Genomic DNA, 21,661 nt, shown 5'->3' with positions numbered 1-21,661 from the left:
AATACCCAGCAGGTAAAGGAACAGAATAAATGCCCACCAAACCAAACAAAAGAGGAAGAAATAGGGAATCTACCTGATAAAGAATTCCAAATAATGATAGTGAAAATGATTCAAAATCTTGAAATCAAAATGGAATCACAGATAAATAGCCTGGAGACAAGGATTGAGAAGATGCAAGAAAGGTTTAACAAGGACCTAGAAGAAATAAAAAAGAGTCAATATATAATGAATAATGCAATAAATGAGATAAAAAACACTCTGGAGGCAACAAATAGAAATGGAGGCAGAAGATAGGATTAGTGAAGTAGAAGATAGAATGGTAAAAATAAATGAGTCAGAGAGGAAAAAAGAAAAATGAATTAAAAGAAATGAGGACAATCTCAGAGACCTCCAGGACAATATTAAATGCCCCAACATTCAAATCATAGGAGTCCCAGAAGAGGAAGACAAAAGACCATGAGAAAATACTTGAGGAGATAATAGTTGAAAACTTCCCTAAAATGGGGAAGGAAATAATCACTCAAGTCCAAGAAACCCAGAGCATCCCAAACAGGATAAACCCAAGGCGAAACACCCCAAAACACATATTAATCAAATTAACAAAGATCAAACACAAAGAACAAATATTAAAAGCAGCAAGGGAAAAACAACAAACAACACATAAGGGGATTCCCATAAGGATAACAGCTGATCTTTCAATAGAAACTCTTCAGGCCAGGAGGGAATGGCAAGACATATTTAAAGTGATGAAAGAAAATAAGCTACAGCCCAGATTACTGTACCCAGCAAGGATCTCATTCAATATGAAGGAGAAATCAAAAGCTTTACAGACAAGCAAAAGCTGAGAGAATTCAGCACCACCAAATCAGCTCTCCAACAAATGCTAAAGGATGTTCTCTAGACAGGAAACACAAAAAGGGTGTATAAATTCGAACCCCAAACAATAACATAAATGGCAACGGGATCATACTTATCAATAATCACCTTAAACGTAAATGGGTTGAATGCCCAACCAAAAGACAAAGACTGGCTGAATGAATACAAAAACAAGACCCCTATATATGTTGTCTACAAGAGACCCACCTCAAAACAGGGGACACATACAGACTGAAAGTGAAGGGCTGGAAAAAGATTTTCCATGCAAATAGGGACCACAAGAAAGCAGGAGTAGCAATACTCATATCAGATAAAATAGACTTTAAAACAAAGGCTGTGAAAAGAGACAAAGAAGGACACTACATAATGATCAAAGGATCAATCCAAGAAGAAGATATATATATGCACCCAACATAGGAGCACCACAATATGTAAGACAAATGCTAACAAGTATGAAAGGGAAAATTAACAATAGCAAATAATAGTGGGAGACTTTAATACCCCACTCACACCTATGGATAGATCAACTAAACAGAAAATTAACAAGGAAACACAAACTTTAAACAATACAATAGACCAGTTAGACCTAATTGATATCTATAGGACATTTCACCCCAAAACAATGAATTTCACCTTTTTCTCAAGCATACATGGAACCTTCTCCAGGATAGATCACATCCTGGGCCATAAATCTAGCCTTCAGTTCAGTTCAGTTCAGTCGCTCAGTCGTGTCTGACTCTTTGTGACCCCATGAATCGCAGCACGCCAGGCCTCCCTGTCCATCACCATCTCCCGGAGTTTACTCAGACTCACGTCCATCGAGTCAGTGATGCCATCCAGCCATCTCATCCTCTGTCGTCCCCTTCTCCTCCTGCCCCCAATCCCTCCCAGCATCAGAGTCTTTTCCAATGAGTCAACTCTTTGCAAGAGGTGGCCAAAGTACTGGAGTTTCAGCTTTAGCATCATTCCTTCCAAAGAAATCCCAGGGCTGATCTCCTTCAGAATGGACTGGTTGGATCGCTTTGCAGTCCAAGGGACTCTCAAGAGTCTTCTCCAACACCACAGTTCAAAAGCATCAATTCTTCGGTGCTCAGCCTTCTTCACAGTCCAACTCTCACATCCATACATGACCACAGGAAAAACCATAACCATGACTAGACAGACCTTTGTTGGCAATGTCTCTGCTTTTAAATATGCTATCTAGGTTGGACATAACTTTCCTTCCAAGAAGTAAGTGTCTTTTAATTTCATGGCTGCAGTCACCATCTGCAGTGATTTTGGAGCCCAGAAAAATAAAGTCTGACACTGTTTCCACTGTTTCCCCATCTATTTCCCATGAAGTGATGGGACCAGATGCCAGGATCTTCGTTTTCTGAATGTTGAGCTTTAAGCCAACTTTTTCACTCTCCTCTTTCACTTTCATAAAGAGGCTTTTTAGTTCCTCTTCACTTTCTGCCATAAGGGTGGTGTCATCTGCATATCTGAGGTTATTGATATTTCTCCCGGCAATCTTGATTCCAGCTTGTGTTTCTTCCAGTCCAGGGTTTCTCATGATGTACGCTGCATAGAAGTTAAATAAGCAGGGTGACAATATACAGCCTTGACGTACTCCTTTTCCTATTTGGAACCAGTCTGTTGGTTCATGTCCAGTTCTAACTGTTGCTTCCTGACCTGCATACACGTTTCTCAAGAGGCAGATCAGGTGGTCTGGTATTTCCATCTCTTGAAGAATTTTCCACAGTTTATTGTGATCCACACAGTCAAAAGCTTTGCCATAGTCAATAAAGCAGAAATAGATGTTTTTCTGGAACTCTCTTGCCTTTTCCATGATCCAGCAGATGTTGGCAATATGATCTCTGATTCTTCTGCCTTTCTAAACCCATCTTGAACATCTGGAAGTTCACGGTTCACATATTGCTGAAGCCTGGCTTAGATAATTTTGAGCATTACTTTACTAGCGTGTGAGATGAGTGCAATTGTGCGGTAGTCTGAGCATTCTTTGGCACTGCCTTTCTTTGGGATCGGAATGAAAACTGATCTTTTCCAGTCCTGTGGCCACTGCTGAGTTTTCCAAATTTGCTGGCACTGGCATATTGAGTGCAACACTTTGACAGAATCATCTTTCAGGACTTGAAATAGGTCAACTGGAATTCCATCACCTCCACTAGCTTTGTTCATAGTGATGCTTTCTAAGGCCCACTTGACTTCACATTCCAGGATGTCTGGCTCTAGGTCAGTGATCACACCATCGTGGTTATCTGGGTCATGAAGATCTTTTTTGTACAGTTCTTCTGTGTATTCTTGCCACCTCTTCTTGATATCTTCTGCTTCTGTTAAGACCATACCTTTTCTGTCCTTTATCGAGCCCATCTTTGCATGAAATGTTCCCTTGGTATCTCTAATTTTCTTGAAGAGATCTCTAGTCTTTCCCATTCTGTTGTTTTCCTCTATTTCTTTGCATTGATTGCTGAGGAAGGCTTTCTTATCTCTCCTTGCTATTCTTTGGAACTCTGCATTCAGATGTTTATATCTTTCCTTTTCTCCTTTGCTTTTCACTTCTCTTCTTTTCTTTTTTTTTTTTCTAATTTTATTTTTAAACTTTACATAATTGTATTAGTTTTGCCAAATATTCACAGCTATTTGTAAGGCCTCCCCAGACAGCCATCTTGCTTTTTTGCATTTCTTTTCCATGGAGATGGTCTTGATCCCTGTCTCCTATACAATGTCATGAACCTCATTCCGTAGTTCATCAGGCACTCTATCTATCAGATCTAGGCCCTTAAATCTATTTCTCACTTCCACTGTATAATCATAAGGGATTTGATTTAGGTCATACCTGAATGGTCTAGTGGTTTTCCCTCTCTCTGCTCTGCTAAGTCACTTCAGTCGTGTCCGACTGTGTGCAACCCCATAGACAGCAGCCCACCAGGCTCCCCTGTCCATGGGATTCTCCAGGCAAGAACACTGGAGTGGGTTGTCATTTCCTTCTCCAATGCAGGAGAGTGAAAAGTGAAAGTGAAGTCACTCAGTCATGTCCAACCCTCAGCGACCCCATGGACTGCAGCCTTCCAGGCTCCTCCGTCCATGGGATTTTCCAGGCAAGAGTACTGGAGTCTGAATTTGGTAATAAGGAATTCATGAACTGAGCCACAGTCAGCTCCTGGTCTTGTTTTTGTTGACTGTATAGAGATTCTCCATCTTTGGCTGCAAAGAATATAATCAATCTGATTTCAGTGTTGACCATCTGATGATGTCCATGTGTAGAGTCTTCTCTTGTGTTTTTGGAAGAGGGTATTTGCTATGACCAGTGCATTTTCTTGGCAAAACTCTATTAGTCTTTGCCCTGCTTCATTCTATATTCCAAGGCCAAATTTGCCTGTTACTCCAGGTGTTTCTTGACTTCCTACTTTTGCATTCCAGTCCCCTATAATGAAAAGGACATCTTTTTTGGGTGTTAGTTCTAAAAGGTCTTGTAGGTCTTCATAGAACCGTTCAACTTCATCTTCTTCAGCGTTACTGGTTGGGGCATAGACTTGTATTACTGTGATATTGAATGGTTTGCCTTGGAAATGAACAGAGATCATTCTGTCATTTTTGAGATTGCATCCAAGTACTGCATTTCGGACTCTTTTGTTGACCATGATGGCTACTCCATTTCTTCTGAGGGATTCCTGCCCACAGTAGTAGATATAATGGTCATCTGAGTTAAATTCACCCATTCCAGTCCGTTTTAGTTTGCTGATTCCTAAATTGTCGACATTCACTGTTGCCATCTCTTGTTTGACCACTTCCAATTTGCCTTGATTCATGGACCTGACGTTCCAGATTCCTATGCAATATTGCTCTTTGCAGCATTGGACCTTGCTTCTATCACCAGTCACATCCACAGCTGGTATTCTTTTTGCTTTGGCTCCATCCCTTCATTCTTTCTGGAGTTATTTCTCCACTGATCTCCAGTAGCATATTGGGCACCTACCGACCTGGGGAGTTCCTCTTTCAGTATCCTATCATTTTGCCTTTTCATGCTGTTCACGGGGTTCTCAAGGCAAGAATACTGAAGTGGTTTGCCAGTCCCTTCTCCAGTGGACCACATTCTGTCAGATCTCTCCACCATGACCCGCCTGTCTTGGGTTGCCCCACGGGCGTGGCTTAGTTTCATTGAGTTAGACAAGGCTGTGGTCCTAGTGTGATTAGATTGACTAGTTTTCTGTGAGTATGGTTTCAGTGTGTCTGCCCTTAGTATGATCTAATTGTTTCCAACACAGAGGAGACTTAAACCTAAATTACTGTAGCCTGGTGTTATCTATATAAATCCATCCCATAATTGTGGGAGATTTCTTCCTCCTTTGCTGAAACTTTTCTTGTTGTTCTGATTGAGCTTGAGTAATAGAAAAAAGCTCAAATTTATGGCCAGAGTCAGAGCAGGCATAATTAATTGGCCCAGTGAGGGGATCCTATCTAGTAATATCACAGTAACCTGAATATGACTATAATTTTTTTTTAAGTAAATTTTCTCAGGGCCATCCAGTTAGAGTCTTGTAGTAGAGAAATTTAACAAGGTAACCCAGAACTAGACACAGGTAATTGGCCACAAACCCAACAATTGAATTGATTTCTAAAACTAGCATAGAATCAGGCCTATGATAGAAACACATTTGATTTATATACAGAGGTCTAAGAAGTCAAGAAAACATAAATGATCATACAAATCAGGTCCAGAATCTTGGGCAAGCTGTCTACCTCTGATGTTGTCATCTTCTCATCCTGGTGTAGTGTAGTTTCTCCTGCTTGAGCATCATTTTAAGGTGAGATGAGGTCAGCTTTCTTCTCTATAGACCAATCGCCTGTAGGGGCCGGTCAGGGCACTCCAGCCAGTTGTCCGTGTCAGGAGGAGATTAGGGACAAATGGGTCCCAGTTGTGGCCACTGGGTCTGGTCCATTGGCAGGCAAGCTGGCCCCTGAGTACCTTGAGTGGTCAGGATGTCAGTCTCAGCGAAAAAGAGTCCCCGCCAGAGTCGCCATTTGTTGCAGGAAGGCAGACCCCTTCCAGGGCCCAAAACTGGGCTCTTGTCTAACACTCAGAAATAAGTTGTCTGAGGAGACACATGTGCTGACAAAGCAAGAGACTTTATTGGGAAAGGGCACCCAGGTGGAGAGCAATAGGGTAAGGGAACCCAGAACTGCTCTGCCGTGTGGCTCACAGTCATGGGTTTTATGGTGAATAAAACCTTGGTAAAGGTTTTTAAAATAAATAAAATCTAGCCTTGGTAAATTCAAAAAAATTGAAATCATTCCAAGCATCTTTTCTTACCACAATGCAGTAAGATTAGATCTCAATTACAGGAGAAAAACTATTAAAAATTCCAACATATGGAGGCTGAACAACACGCTGCTGAATAACCAACAAATCACAGAAGAAATCAAAAAATAAATCAAAATATGCATAGAAATGAATGAAAATGAAAACACAACAACCCAAAACCTGTGGGACACTGTAAAAGCAGTGCTAAGGGGAAGTTCATAGCAATACAGGCATACCTCAAGAAACAAGAAAAAAGTCAAATAAATAACCTAACTCTGCACCTAAAGCAACTAGAGAAGGAAGAAATGGAAAACCCCAGGGTTAGTAGAAGGAAAGAAATATTAAAAATTAGGGCAGAAATAAATGCAAAAGAGACAAAAGACACCATAGAAAAAATCAACAAAGCCAAAAGCTGGTTCTTTGAAAGGATAAATAAAATAGACAAACCATTAGCCAGACTCATCAAGAAACAAAGGGAGAAAAATCAAATCAATAAAATTAGAAATGAAAATGGAGAGATCACAACAGACAACACAGAAATAAAAAGGATCCTAAGAGATAGAATCAGCAATTATATGCCAATAAAATGGACAACGTGGAAGAAATGGACAAATTCTTAGAAAAGTACAGCTTTCCAAAACTGAACCAGGAAGAAATAGAAAATCCTAACAGACCCATCACAAGCACAGAAATTGAAACTGTAATCAGAACTCTTCCAGCAAACAAAAGCCCAGGTCCAGACGGCTTCACAGCTGAATTCTACCAAAAATTTAGAGAACAGCTAACACCTATCCTACTCAAACTCTTCCAGAAAATTGCAGAGGAAGGTAAACTTCCAAACTCATTCTATGAGGCCACCATCACCCTAATACCAAAACCTGACAAAGATCCCACAAAAAAAGAAAACTACAGGCCAATATCACTGATGAACATAGATGCAAAAATCCTTAACAAAATTCTAGCAATCAGAATCCAACAACACATTAAAAAGATCATACACCATGACCAAGTGGGCTTTATCCCAGGGATGCAAGGATTCTTCAATATCCACAAATCAATCAATGTAATACACCACATTAACAAATTGAAAAATAAAAGCCATATGATTATCTCAATAGATGCAGAGAAAGCCTTTGATAAAATTCAACATCCATTTATGATAAAAACTCTCCAGAAAGCAGGAATAGAAGGAACATACCTCAACATAATAAAAGCTATGTATGACAGACCTACAGCAAACATTATCCTCAATGGTGAAAAATTGAAAGCATTTCCCCTAAAGTCAGGAACAAGACAAGGGTGCCCACTTTCACCATTACTATTCAACATAGTTTTGGAAGTTTTGGCCACAGCAATCAGAGCAGAAAAAGAAATAAAAGGAATCCAAATTGGAAAAGAAGAAGTGAAACTCTCACTGTTTGCAGATGACATGATCCTCTACACAGAAAACCCTAAAGACTCCACCAGAAAATTACTAGAGTTAATCAATGAATATAGTAAAGTTGCAGGATATAAAATCAACACACAGAAATCCCTTGCATTCTTATACACTAAAAATGAGAAAATAGAGAAATTAAGGAAGCAATTCCATTCACCATTGCAATGAAAAGAATAAAATATTTAGGAATATATCTACCTAAAGAAACTAAAGACCTATATATAGAAAACTATAAAACACTGGTGAAAGAAATCAGAGGACACAAATAGATGGAGAAATATACCATGTTCATGGATTGGAAGAATCAATATAGTGAAAATGAGTATACTACCCAAAGCAATCTATAGATCCAATGCAATCCCTATCAAGCTACCAATGGTATTTTTCACAGAGCTAGAACAAATAATTTCACAATTTGTATGGAAATACAAAAAAAAAACCTCGAATAGCCAAAGCAATCTTGAGAAAGAAGAATGGAACTGGAGGAATCAACCTGCCTGACTTCAGGCTCTACTACAAAGCCACAGTCATCAAGACAGTATGGTACTGGCACAAAGACAGAAATATAGATCAATGGAACAAAATAGAAAGCCCAGAGATAAATCCACCCACCTATGGACACCTTATCTTTGACAAAGGAGGCAAGAATATACAATGGATTAAAGACAATCTCTTTAACAAGTGGTGCTGGGAAATCTGGTCAACCACTTGTAAAAGAATGAAACTAGAACACTTTCTAACACCATACACAAAAATAAACTCAAAATGGATTAAAGATCTAAACATAAGACCAGAAACTATAAAACTCCTAGAGGAGAACATAGGCAAAACACTCTCCGACATACATCACAGCAGGATCCTCTATGACCCACCTCCCAGAATATTGGAAATAAAAGCAAAAATAAACAAATGGGACCTAATTAAATTTAAAAGCTTCTGCACAATAAAGGAAACTACAAGCAAGGTGAAAAGACAGCCTTCAGAATGGGAGAAAATAATAGCAAATGAAGCAACTGACAAACAACTAATCTCAAAAATATACAAGCAACTCCTACAGCTCAACTCCAGAAAAATAAATGACCCAATCACAAAATGGGCCAAAGAATTAAACAGACATTTCTCCAAAGAAGACATACAGATGGCTAACAAACACATGAAAAGATGCTCAACATTATCAGAGAAATGCAAATCAAAACCACAATGAGGGACCATTTCACGCCAGTCAGAATGGCTGCTATCCAAAAGTCAACAAGCAATAAATGCTGGAGAGGGTGTGGAGAAAAGGGAAGCCTCTTACACTGTTGGTGGGAATGCAAACTAGTACAGCCACTATGGAGAACAGTGTGGAGATCCCTTTAAAAACCAGAAATAGAACTGCCTTATGACCCAGAAATCCCACTGCTAGGCATAGACACTGAGGAAACCAGAATTGAAAGAGATACATGTACCCCAGTGTTCATCGCAGCACTGTTTATAATAGCCAGGACATGGAAGCAACCTAGATGTCCATCAGTAGATGAATGGATAAGAAAGCTGTGGTACATATACACAATGGAGTATTACTCAGCCATTAAAAAGAATACATTTGAATCAGTTCTAATGAGGTGGATGAAACTGGAGCCTATCATACAGAGTGAAGTAAGCCAGAAAGAAAAACACCAGTATACTAACAGTATACAGTATACTAACACATATATATGGAATTTAGAAAGATGGTAACAATAACCCTGTATGTGAGACAGCAAAAGAGATACAGATGTATAGAACAGTCTTTTGGACTCTGAGGGAGAGGCATAGGGTGGGATAATTTGGGAGAATGGCATTGAAACATGTATAATATCATATAAGAAACGAATCGCCAGTCCAGGTTCGATGCAGGATACAGGATGCTTGGGGCTGGTGCACTGGGATGACCCAGAGGGATGGGATGGGGAGGGAGGTGGGAGGGGGGGTTCGGGAAGGGGAACACGTGTACACCCGTGGCAGATTCATGTTGATGTATGGCAAAACCAATACAATATTGTAAAGCCTCCAACTAAAATAAATAAATTAAAATTAAAAATTAAATAATATTGCTTATGCCATAAAAAATAATAAAACAGAAACATTAATTCAAAAAGACATTAACACCAATGTTCACAGAAGCATTGTTTACCAAGATATGGATGCACCCTAAGTGTCCATTAACAGATGAAGAGATAATGGATACACAAACACACACACACAGTGGAATACTATTCAGCCATAAAAAAGAATAAAATGTTGCCACTTGCAGCAACACGAATGGACTTGGAGGGCATTATGATAAGTGAAATAAGTCAGAGAAAGACAAATAGTGTATGATATGATTTATATGTGGAATCTAAAAAATGCAACAAATTAGTGAATATAACAAAAAAGCAGCAGACTCACCGAAATAGAGAACAAACTTGTGGTTAACCATGGGGAGAGAGGGGGGGAAGGGACAAGATAAGGGTAGAGTATTAAGAGGTACAAACTATTGTATATAAAATAAGCTATATTGTACAGGGAATTCCCTGGCAGTCTCATGGTTAAGACTTCACCTTTCCCAGGGTTTGAGTCCTGGCTGGAGAGCTAAGATCCCATATGTTTTCGCTGTTCAATCGCTAAGTTGTGTCCAACACTTTGATCCCAAGGACTGTAGGATGGCAAGCTCCTCTGTCCTCCACTATCTTCCGGAGTTTGCTTAAACTCCTGTCCATTGAATCGGTGATGCCATCCAACCATCTTGTGCTCTGTCATCCCCTTCTCCTCCTGCCTTCAATCTTTCCCAGCATCAGAGTCTTTTCTAAGGAGTCAATTTTTCCCATTAGGAGGCCAAAGTATTGGAGCTTCAGCTTCAGCATTAACCCTTCCAATGAATATTCAGGGTTGATTTCTTTTAGGATTGACTGGTTTGATCTCCTTGCTGTCCAAGGGACTCTCAAGAGTCTTCTCCAGCACCACAATTAGAAAGCATCAATTCTTCAGCACCACTCAACCTTCTTTATGGACCAACTCTCACATCCCATATACTTTGCAGCCAAAAAACCAAAACACAAAACAACAGCAATATTGTAAGAAGTTCAATGAAGACTTTAAAAATGGTTCATATAAAAAAAAATCTTTTAAAAGGAATATGTTATACAACACAGGGAATATAGCCAATATTTTGTAATAACCATAAGAGCAGTATAACCTAAAAATTGTGAATCATTGTATTGTACACCTGTAACTTATATAACATTGTATAGCAACTATACTTCAATAAAATTTTTTTTAAGTTAAAAAAAAACGACTTCAAGCCATTTTGAATTCCTTTTTGCTGAATGGTGTGCATATGGGTTCTAATTTCAGTGATTGGCCTGTGGCAGTATGATTTTCCCAACAGCACTCTGAGGAAACTGTCATTTTCCCTTTGTATTGGGTTGGTCAAAAGGTTTCTTCAGATTTTTCCTTACTATCTTATAGAAAAATCCGAATGAAATTTGTGGCCAATCCAATATATTCTTGCTTCCACTGTGGAAGATGAATTGACCACAGGTGAGTGGGTTTGTGCCTGGGGTCTCTGTTCTTTTTCATTGTCCCCTCCCTCAGCTATTTTTGTTCCAGAACTCCCTTGTTCTGAATACTTGGTTGGTAGTCTTGTGTGCATTCTGGGAGGCTTATGCCTCCTGCTTTCTTCTTGGTCCTCAGGATTCCTTTGGCAATTTTGGGTCAGGCATGGTTTTGTCTTAATTTAGGACTATTTGTTCTAGTTCTGTGAAAAAAGTCATGAGTAATTTGATAGGGATTGCATTAAATCTGTAGATGGCTGTGACCATCTTGAAAATATTACTGCTATCAATCCCAAAGCGTGGGAGATTTTTCCATTTCTTTGAGTCAGCTCAATTTTCTTATCTTTTATATTCTCAGCATAAAGGCTTTCGCCTCCTTAGGTTCAGTTCAGTTCAGTCACAAAGTCATGTCCAACTCTTTGTGACCCCATGGACTGTGGCACTCCAGGCCTCCCTGTCCATCACCAACTCCCGGAATTTACTCAAACTCATGTCCCTTGAGTCGGTGATGCCATCCAACCTTCTCATCCTCTGTCGTTCCCCCTTCTCCTCCCGCCTTCAATCTTACTAAGTACCGGAGTCCTTTCAAATGAGTCAGTTCTTCACATCAGGTGGCCAAAGTATTGGAGTTTCAGCTTCAGCATCAGTCCTTCCAATGAATATTCAGGACTGATTTCCTTCAGGATGGACAGGTTAGATCTCCTTGCAGTCCAAGGGACTCTCAAGAGTCTTCTCCAACACCACAGTTTAAAAGCATCAATTCTTCAGCACTTAGCTTTCTTTATAGTCCAACTCTCACATCCATACATGACTACTGGAAAGACCATAGCTTTGACTAGATGGACTTTTGTTGGCAAAATAATGTCTCTGCTTTTTAATTTGCTGTCTAGATTGATCATAACTTTTTTCCAAGGAGCAAGCATCTTTTAATTTCATGGCTGCAGTCACCATCTGCAGTGATCTTGGAGCCCCCCAAAATAAAGTCTGTCACTGGTTCCATTGTTTCCCCATCTATTTGTCATAAGTGATGGGACCAGATGCCATGATCTTAGTTTTCTGAATGTGGAGCTTTAAGCCAACATTTTTACTCTCCTCTTTCACTTTCATCAAGAGGCTCTTTAGTTCTTCTTCGCTTTCTGCCATAAGGGTGGTGTATAATCTGCGTATCTGAGGTTATTGGTATTTCTCCCGTCAATCTTGATTCCAGCTTGTGCTTCCTCCAGCCCAGCGTTTCTCATGATGTATTCTGCATAGAAGTTAAATAAGCAGGGTGACAATATACAGCCTTGACGTTATTAGTGAGGTTATTCCTCACTAATGTATACATTTTGATGCAACCTTTTTTGCTTTTTATTGTACTGTATTTTTCAAATTTCTTCATTGGGATCTAATATGCACAACATAACTTGTATAATCTTAATTTTTACAAGTTTAGCTTTGTTTTAGAGTTGTTTATTTACAATGTTGTTTTAGATTAAGTTGTAACAGCACAGTAATTTACATATTCTTTTATTTGTCCTTTATGAGATTCTTTTCCCATATAGGTTACACAGTATATTTAGTGAGTTCCCTATTCTATACGTTAGGTATTTGTTGAGCATGTATTATGCATATAGTAGTGTGTATATTTTAAACCCAAGTCCTAATTCATGCCTGCCTGCCACCTACCTCCTTTCTTAAGCTTGAGTTTGTTTTCTCAGTCTCTGAGTCTGTGAGTTTCTTTTTCTTCACAACCACTCAAACATTTCTTATTTGTAGATGTTTTAATTGGGGAAATTCTGATTGTTGTGATATCTCAGTTTGATTTTGATTAAAAATCATCAATGTTGATCATCTTTTCTGGTGCTTCCTGGCCATCTGAAGGTCCTCTCCAGAGAATGTCTATGTAGGTCTTCCATCTGAATTTTTATTGGGTTGCTAGTGTTTTGATATTAAGGTGAGGGGGCTTTTTGTATATTTTGGAGAGCAGTGATTTGTGGATCACATTGTTTACAATTATTCTCTCCCATTCTCTATTATTGATTTCCTTTTTATTGCGCAAAAAGCCATTGATTTGATTAAGTCCAGTTTGTTTATTTTTCTACTGCCTTGGGAGCGTGATGTAAGAAAACAGTGGGAGAACTTCTGACAGAGTATGTTCCCTTTCATTTTTCTCTCTGAGTTTGTGGTGTGATGTCTCCTATTTAAGTCTGCTAGCCATCTTCAGTTCCTCTTTTTGGTAGGTGTATGTGTGGATTCTAATTTCAGTGATATTTGTGGCTGTCCGACTTCCTCATCCCCAGTTGCGGTGGAGACTTTTCCCCATTGCATATTCTTATTCGTCTGTCAAAGATTAATTGACCATAGATGTGTGGGTTTGTGCCTGGAGTCTGTGTTGTGTTCCATTGTCCCCCAGGCCTGTTTCTGTGCCAGGACCTCCTTGTTTTGAATACTGTAGCTCTGCAGTGCTGTGTGGAGTCTGGGAGGGTTCTGCCTCCTGCTTTGTTCTTGGTCCTCAGGATTGCTTTGGCAATTATGTGTCAGGAATGAGCCTGGTGGGCTGCTGTCTATGGGGTTGCACAGAGTCGGACACGACTGACGTGACTTAGCATAGCATAGCATAGCATAGCATAGCATTGTGATATAGTATTCATAACAATTTTATTATCTTAATTTTTATGAATTTTTATTTTATGTTGGAATCAAGTTATTTACACATGCTGTGTTAGATTCAGTTGTAAGAGCCCTGTAATTTTCTTATATCTATCCTTTTTTTCAGATTCTTTTTCCATAGAGGCCAGTATATTTAGTTGTTTCTTCTTCCATACATTAGGTACTAGTTGAATATGTATTGTATATTTTTGTATGCTGTATATGTTAATCTAAAGCTCCTAATTTATCCCTGCCCACCACCAGTTCCCTTCTTAAGCATAGGTTTGTTTTCTCAGTCTCTGTGTTTGTTAAATCTCTTTCTGTTTTGTAAATAAGGTCATTTAATTTTTAAGGAGCTGCCTTACTATTCTCTATACTGCTGTACCAATTTACATTCCCACCAGAAGTCTAGGAGCGTTCCTTTTTCTCCACACCCTGTCCAATATTTTTATTAGTAGACATTTTAATTCTGGAAATTCTGATCATAGAAGTGATGCTTCATTGTGGTTTTCATTTGCATTTTGTTAAACATTATTGATGTTGATTCAATAACACAAATCATCATTCCTATAATTTTTGGCCATCTGTAGGTCTGCTGCTGCTGCTGCTAAGTCACTTTAGTCGTGTCCGACTCTGTGCAACCCCATAGACGGCAGCCCACCAGGCTCCCCCGTCCCTGGGATTCTCCAGGCAAGAACACTGGAGTGGGTTGCCATTGCCTTCTCCAGTGCATGAAAGTGAAAAGTGAAAGTGAAGTCGCTCAGTCGTGTCTGACTCTTTAGTGATCCCATGGACTGCAACCCACCAGGCTCCTCCGTCCATGGGATTTTCCAGGCAAGAGTACTGTAGGTCTACTCTGGAGAAATGTCTATGTAGATCTTCTGGCTGGTGGCTTTCTAATTGCATTGCTAGTGTTTTGATACTGATGTAAACAAACTGTTCTATAATTTCCAGATCAGTGTCTTGTGGATCACATCATTTGCAATCATTTTGTCCCATCTAGTGGGTTGTCTTTTCCTTTTGTTTATGGTTCCTTTGCTGTGCAAAATGATATTAGCTTAATTAGGTCCCATTTTTATATCTTTGGTTCATTTTCTATTGCCGTGGGAGACTAACCCTAAGGCAAGAACTGTGCAATTTCTCTCTGAGAATCTTTGCCTACTTTTTCCTTAAGGAGTTTATGGTGTGATGTCTCTTATTTGAGTCTTCAAGCCATATTGAATTAGTTTTTGTTGAATGGTGTGCATGTGGGTTTTAATTTCAGTGATTGGGATGCAACTCTATAATTTTCCCAACACTGCTTGCTGAGGAGATTGTCTTCGTCTGCTTGTACTGGGTTGGACAAAAGGTTCCTTCAAGTTTTTCCATAGCATTGTACAGAAAAATCTAAGTGAAATTTTTGGCCAACCCCATATGTTCTTGATTCCACTGTGGATTAACTGAGCTTAGGTGTGTGGATTTGTGCCTGGGGTCTCTCTCCTTGTCCATTGCCCCGTGGGTCTGTTTTGTGCCAGGACCCCTTGTGTTGAGTCCTGTAGCTCTGTAGTGATGGGTCAGGTCTGGGAGGGTTCTGCCTCCTGCTTTGTTTCTGGTCCTCAGGATTGGTTAGGGAATTGTGTGTCATGTATGCATCCACATAAATTTAAGATCAGGTTCTAGCTCTGTGAAAAATGTCACAGGGAATTTGATAGAGATTGCATGTAATCTATAGATTGGGTAGTATGACCATTTAAAAATATTACTGCTTTCAATCCAAAAGCATGTGAAATCTTTCCATTTATTTGGTCATCTTCCATTTTATTTGTAGTATTTTATGGTTCTTAGCATATAAATCTTTGACCTCTTTAGTCCAGTTAATTCCTCAGTACTATATTCATTCTGATAGGACATTTTTGTTTTTACTATACTGTACTTTTTCAAATTTCCATATTGTATATAAATATGCATAACATTACCTTTATGATCTTAATTTTTACAAACTTTTATTTCATGTTGGAAATGTGTTGATTTACAATGCTGTGTTAGATTCAGTTTTAATGCATAAAATTTACTTATATCTATCATTTTTCAGATTCTTCTCCATATAGTCTGTCTAGGATATTTGTGCTCCCTGTTGTACACATTAGTTATTTGTTGAATATGCATTGGGTATAAGTACTGTGTATATGTTAATCTCAACTCCTATTTTAACCTGCCCATCACTGGTTTCCCTTCTTAAGCATAAGTTTGTTTTCTCTGAGTCTGTAAGTCTCTTTTTGTTTTGTAAATAAGATCATTTAATTTTTAGGGAACCTCCTTACCATTCTCCGCAGTATCGGTACCACTTATATTCACACCCAGGAGTGTAGGGATGTGCCTTTTTCTCCCACCCTGTCCAGCATTTCTTATTAGGAGACATTTTAATTATGGAAATTCTGATCATTGTGGTGATACCTCATTGTGGTTTTCATTTGCATTTTGTAAAAAAAATTATCAGTGTTGAGCATCTCTTCCTGTGCTGTTTGGTCGTCTGTAGGTCTACTCTGGAGAAATATCTATGCAGATCTTCTGCCTATTTTTTGATTGGGTTGCTAGGGCTGTGACTAGGGAAGTGAGTGAGTTGTTAGTACATTTTTGAGATCAGTGTCTTGTGGATCATAACATTTGCCTCTACTTCCTCCCATCCAGTGGGTTGTCTTATTTTGTATATGGTTTCCTTGGCTGTGCCAATGGTCATAAACTCGATTAGGTCCTATGCGTGTATCTGTGGCTCATTTTCTATCATCTTGGGAGACTTACCTAAGGGAAAAAAACAGTATGATTTCTGTCGGAGAACACTTTGCCTAATTTTTCTCTAGGAGTTCATGGTGTGGTGTTTCTTAAGTCTTCAAGTCATTTTGAGTTACTTTTTGCCTAATGGTGTGCATGTGGGTTCTAATTGCAGTGATTGGCACGTGGCTCTGTGACTTGCCCAGTACAACTTGCCGTGAGACTGTCTTCTTACCCTTGTGATGTTGTTGTTATTTAGCCACTCAGTTATGTCTGACTCTTTGCGACCCTGTAGCCCACAAGGCTCCTCTGTCCATGGGATTCCCCAGGCAGGAATACTGGAGTTGGTTGCCATTGCCTTCTCTGGGGAATCTTCCCAACCTGGGGAATCAAACCCAGGTCTCCTCCGTTGGCAGGCAGATTCTTTACCACTGAGCCACCTTGGAAGCCTTCCCCTTTTATTGGGCTGGCCAAAAGTTCCCTTAAAAGTTTTTTCATAACACCTACAGAAAAATCTGAATGCAATTTGTGGCCAACCTAATATATTCTTGCTTCCGTTGTGGAAGATAAATTGACCATAATGTGTGGGTTTGATCCTAGGGTCTCTGTTCTTTTCCATTGCCCCATAGGTCTGTTTCTGTGCCCGGACCTCCTTGTTTTGAATACTGTAACTCTATAGTGTTGTGTGGAGTCTGAGAGGGCTATGCTTCTGCTTTATTCTTGGTCCTCAGGATTGCTTTGGCAATTCTGCATCATATATGATTCTGAGTAAATTTTAGGATCTTGAGTTCTACTTCTGTGAAAAATGTCTTAGGGAATTTGACATGGATTGCATTTAATCTGAAGACTGCTTCGGGTAGTTTGGCCATTTAAAACTACGACTGCTGTCAATCCAAAAGCATGGGATAGCTTCTATTTCTTTGAGTCATCTTTCATTTTATTTTCAGTGTTTTATGGTTCTCAGCATGTAAGTCTTTCATCTCCTTAGGTTTAATACTAAGTATTTTATTTATTTTGATGTGTTTTATTTTATTTTATATTTGTAAACATTTCTTTATTGTGATACAGTATGTATAACATAACATTTATTATCTAAATCATTTAAAGTATTTTTCTTTTATATTTGAGTAGACTTAATTTATAGTATTGTGTTAATTTCATTTGTGCAGCCTAGTAATGTGCTTATACAGAAATCAATTTTTTTTAATTCTTTTCCCATCTAGGTTATACAGAGTATTAATTAGAGCTCCCTGTGCTATGCAGTCAGTCTGTACTGTGCTTAGTCACTCAGTCATTTCAAATCTTTGTGACCCTGACTGTAGCCTTCCAGGCTCCTCTGTTCATGGGGATTCTCCAGGCAATAATACTGGAGTAGGTTGCCCTGCCCTCCTCCAGGGGAATCTTCCCAACCTAGGGATCGAACCCAGGTCTCCCACAATGCAGGTGGATTCTTTACCATTTGAGCCACCAGGGAAGCCCAGTGGCTCAGAATCCATGTGCAATGCTGAAGACCCCAGTTCGATTCCTGGATCAGGAAAATCTGCTGAAGAAGGCATAGGCTACCCACTCCAGTATTCTTGGGCTTCTCTTGTGGCTCAGCTGGTAAAGAATCCACTTGGAATGCAGGAGACCTGGGTTGATCCCTGGGTTGGGAAGATCCCCTGGAGAAGGGAACAGCTGCCCATTCTAATATCCTGGCCTGAAGAATTCTGTGGACTGTATAGTCCATGGGGTCTCAATGTCAGTCACGACTGTCAGTAAGTCAGTCCGTCCTTGTTAATTATCTATTATGTGTATAGTCATGTCTATATGTTAATCCCAAACTCCTAATTCATCCATCCCCATTACCTTTCCCCTTTGGTAAGGATGGGTGCATTTTCTCAGTCTTTAAATCTTTAAATTTTAAGGAACCTCCATACAGTTCTCCGTACTGACTGAACTAGTATACATTTTGACCAGAAGAGTAAAAGGGCTCCTTTTTATCTACAACCTCCCCAGAATTTGTTATTTTTAGGCATTTTAATTATGGAGTTTCTGATAATGGTGTGGTGATTACTGATTGTAGATGTGATTTGCAGTTCTGTAATAATTGTTGATGTTGAGCATTCTTATATGTACTTTGGTTCATCAGTATGTCTTTGGAGAAATGTCAGTGTAGATCTTCTGCTCATTTTTTCAATAGATTCTTTTTTTTTCTAATATTGAGGTGAATGAGCTGTTTGTGTATTTTGGGGATTAGTCCTAGTCTGTCCCATCATTTGCAAATATTTACTTCCATTCCATGGGTTGTCATTTTTTGTTGTTGTTTATGGCTACCTTCGGAGAAGGCAGTGGCAACCCACTCCAGTACTCTTGCCTGGAAAACTAATACAATATTTTAAAGTTTAAAAATAAAATAAAATTAAAAAAAGAAAAAAGAAAGAAAATCCCATGGATGGAGGAGCCTGGTAGACTGCAGTCCATGGGGTCGATACGAGTCAGACATGACTGAGCGACTTGACTTTCACTTTTCACTTTCATGCATTGGAGAAGGAAATGGCAACCCACTCTAGTGTTCTTGCCTGGAGAATCCCAGGGATGGGGGAGCCTGGTGGGCTGCCATCTTTGGGGTCGCACAGAGTCGGACATGACTGGAGTGACTTAGCAGCAGCAGCAGCAGCAGATGGCTACCTTGCTGTGCAAAAGCTCATGAGTTAGATTATTTTGCTGCTTTTTATAAATACATAATTTCTTCCTGGCTGCACTGGGTCTTTGTTGCTGTGCGGGCTTATCTCTAGTTGTGGAGAGGGAGGGCTACTCTCTAGTTGCAGTGCAGGGGCTTCTCATCGTGGTGACTTAATCTTGTGCAGCACACAGGCTCTAGGCTTCAGAAGTTGTGGTTCCTGGACTTTAGAGCTCAGGCTCAATAGTTGTGGTGCACAGGTTTATTTGTTCCGCGGCATTTAGGATCTTCCTAGATCAAGGACTGAACACTTATCTCTTGCATTAGAAGGGGAATTCTTTACTACTAAGCCACCAGGGAAACCCTGTTTCTTGTTGCTTTTACTTGTATTGCCTTGGGGAGCTGACCTAACGAAACACTGGTACAATTAATGTCAGAGAACGTTTTGTGTATGATGTCCTCCAAAACTTACATAGTGTGATGTCTGGATATTAAGTCTTGAGCATTTTGAGTTCATTGTTGTGTATGATGTGAGGTTGTGTGCTAATTTCACTGATTTCCATCGAGCTGTCCAACTTTCCCAACACCACTCGCTGAGGAAACGGTCTTTTTTCTGCATTGTATATGCTGGTTTCCTTTACGCAAGATTAACTGGCTGTGGGTGTGTGGGTTTGCTCCTGGGCTGTCTCTTCTGTTCCGTTGATCCAGAGGTCTGTTCTTGTACCAGGACCACTGTTGTTTTGGTGACTGTTGCTCTGTAGTATCGCCTGAACTCTGGGGAGGGTTATGCCTCCTGACTTATTCTGTGCTCAGGATTTCTTTGGCAATACTAGGTCATCTATGGTTCCATATAAAATTCAGTATTATTGGTTCTAGCTCTGGAAAAAAAAAAAAAGTCCATGGGTATTTTGATAGAGATAGCAGTTAAATATGTAGATTTATTGGGGTAGTGTGACCACTTAATAATTTAATGCTTCCAATAAAAGAGTATGTGATGTTCTTCCATTTATTTGAAACATTTTCAAATTTCTTTATTAATATTTCATAGTTTTCAGGACATAAGTATTTCACTTCTTTCGTCAGGTTAATTTTTAAGTATTTTATTTAATACTTTGCTACCATTTTATTTCATTTCAGTTTTATTCACATTTTTATTGTGGTACAATATGCATAACATTTTACCTTCTCAATTATTTAAGATTTGTATTGATGGTAAAGTAGCACTGAATTACAATGTTGTGCTTTCACTTGTAGAGCCAATTGATTTATTTGTACATATATATATATTTTTCTTTTTTCAAATATGACATTGACAGTAAAGTTCCCTGTGGTTGTTGTTGATGATATACTTTTTATTTTTTTAAAGAATGGTGTATCTAAATTATACCAAAACTCCTAAATCATACCTACCATCTCTTCTGCCTTTGGTATCTGTAAGTCGCGCTCTGTGAGTCTGAGTATCTGTTTCTCTTTTCAAGTGAGTTCACTGAATTTTTAAGGACCTCCTTACTGTTCTCCACAGTGGCAGTACCGCTTTCTGTTCTCAGCAGCAGTACAACACGGCACAACCGCAGTGCAACAGTTCTCCACATTCAGTGCAGCGTTTGTCTGTAGACATTTTAATTACGGAAGTTCTGATCATCGTGGTACCTCACTGTGGTTGTAATTTGCATTTCATTAATAATAAATGTTGTTGAGCATCTATTCTGTGCTTTTTGGCCATCTGGATGTCTTCTCTGGGGAAATGTATATGTAGATATTCTGCCCGTTTTTTGATTGGCTTGTTAATGTTTTTGTTACTGAGCTGAATGAGCTGTTTCTGTATTTTGTAGATCAGTCTTGATCTCAAAAGTTTGAAACTAATTTTTTCCCATTGGATGGGTTGGGTTTTTTTTTTTTCATTTTTAAAATGGGTTTCCTTTGTTGTGCTAATGATCGTAACTTTGATTAGGTCCCATTTGTTTAGCTTTCATTCATTTTCTATTGCCTTGGGAGATAAAAATATAATGGTACCATTTGTGAGAGAACGTTTTGCCTACCTTTTTATCTGGGAGTTTATGGAGTGATGTCCATTATTAACTCCTCAAGCTTTTTTGAGTTCCTATTTGTTGAATGGTGTGCACGTGGGTTCTAATTTCGGTGATTATTGATATGTGGCTACTAGGAGCATTCGGAGAAGACAATGGCGCCCCACTCCAGTACTCTTGCTTGGAAAATCCCATGGATGGAGGAGCCTGGTAGGCTGCAATCCATGGGGTCGCTAAGAGTCGGACACGACTGAGTGACTTCACTTTCACTTTTCACTTTCATGCATTGGAGAAGGAAATGGCAACCCACTCCAGTGTTCTTGCCTGGAGAATCCCAGGGACAGGGGAGCCTGGTGGGCTGCCGTCTATGGGGTCGCACAGAGTCAGACACGACTGAAGTGACTTAGCATAGCATAGCAT

At 39.3% G+C, this 21,661-nt stretch overlaps 1 long non-coding RNA gene across 1 annotated transcript; it reads right to left on the bottom strand.

Moving 5' to 3' along the window:
* Positions 1–19,461: 19,461 nt before the first annotated feature.
* On the bottom strand, positions 19,462–21,455 carry LOC113900708. The gene is made up of 2 exons (XR_003513223.1): positions 20,625–21,455; positions 19,462–20,092 (listed from the first exon to the last, which is right to left on the bottom strand). It is a non-coding gene; the product is annotated as an uncharacterized LOC113900708 (long non-coding RNA).
* Between the last annotated feature and the right edge of the window lie 206 nt (positions 21,456–21,661).

The sequence above is a fragment of the Bos indicus x Bos taurus genome, chromosome 11, assembly GCF_003369695.1.
Source record: "Bos indicus x Bos taurus breed Angus x Brahman F1 hybrid chromosome 11, Bos_hybrid_MaternalHap_v2.0, whole genome shotgun sequence".
NCBI classification, from domain to species: domain Eukaryota; kingdom Metazoa; phylum Chordata; class Mammalia; order Artiodactyla; family Bovidae; genus Bos; species Bos indicus x Bos taurus.
This window is presented reverse-complemented; position numbering and strand designations above follow the sequence as displayed.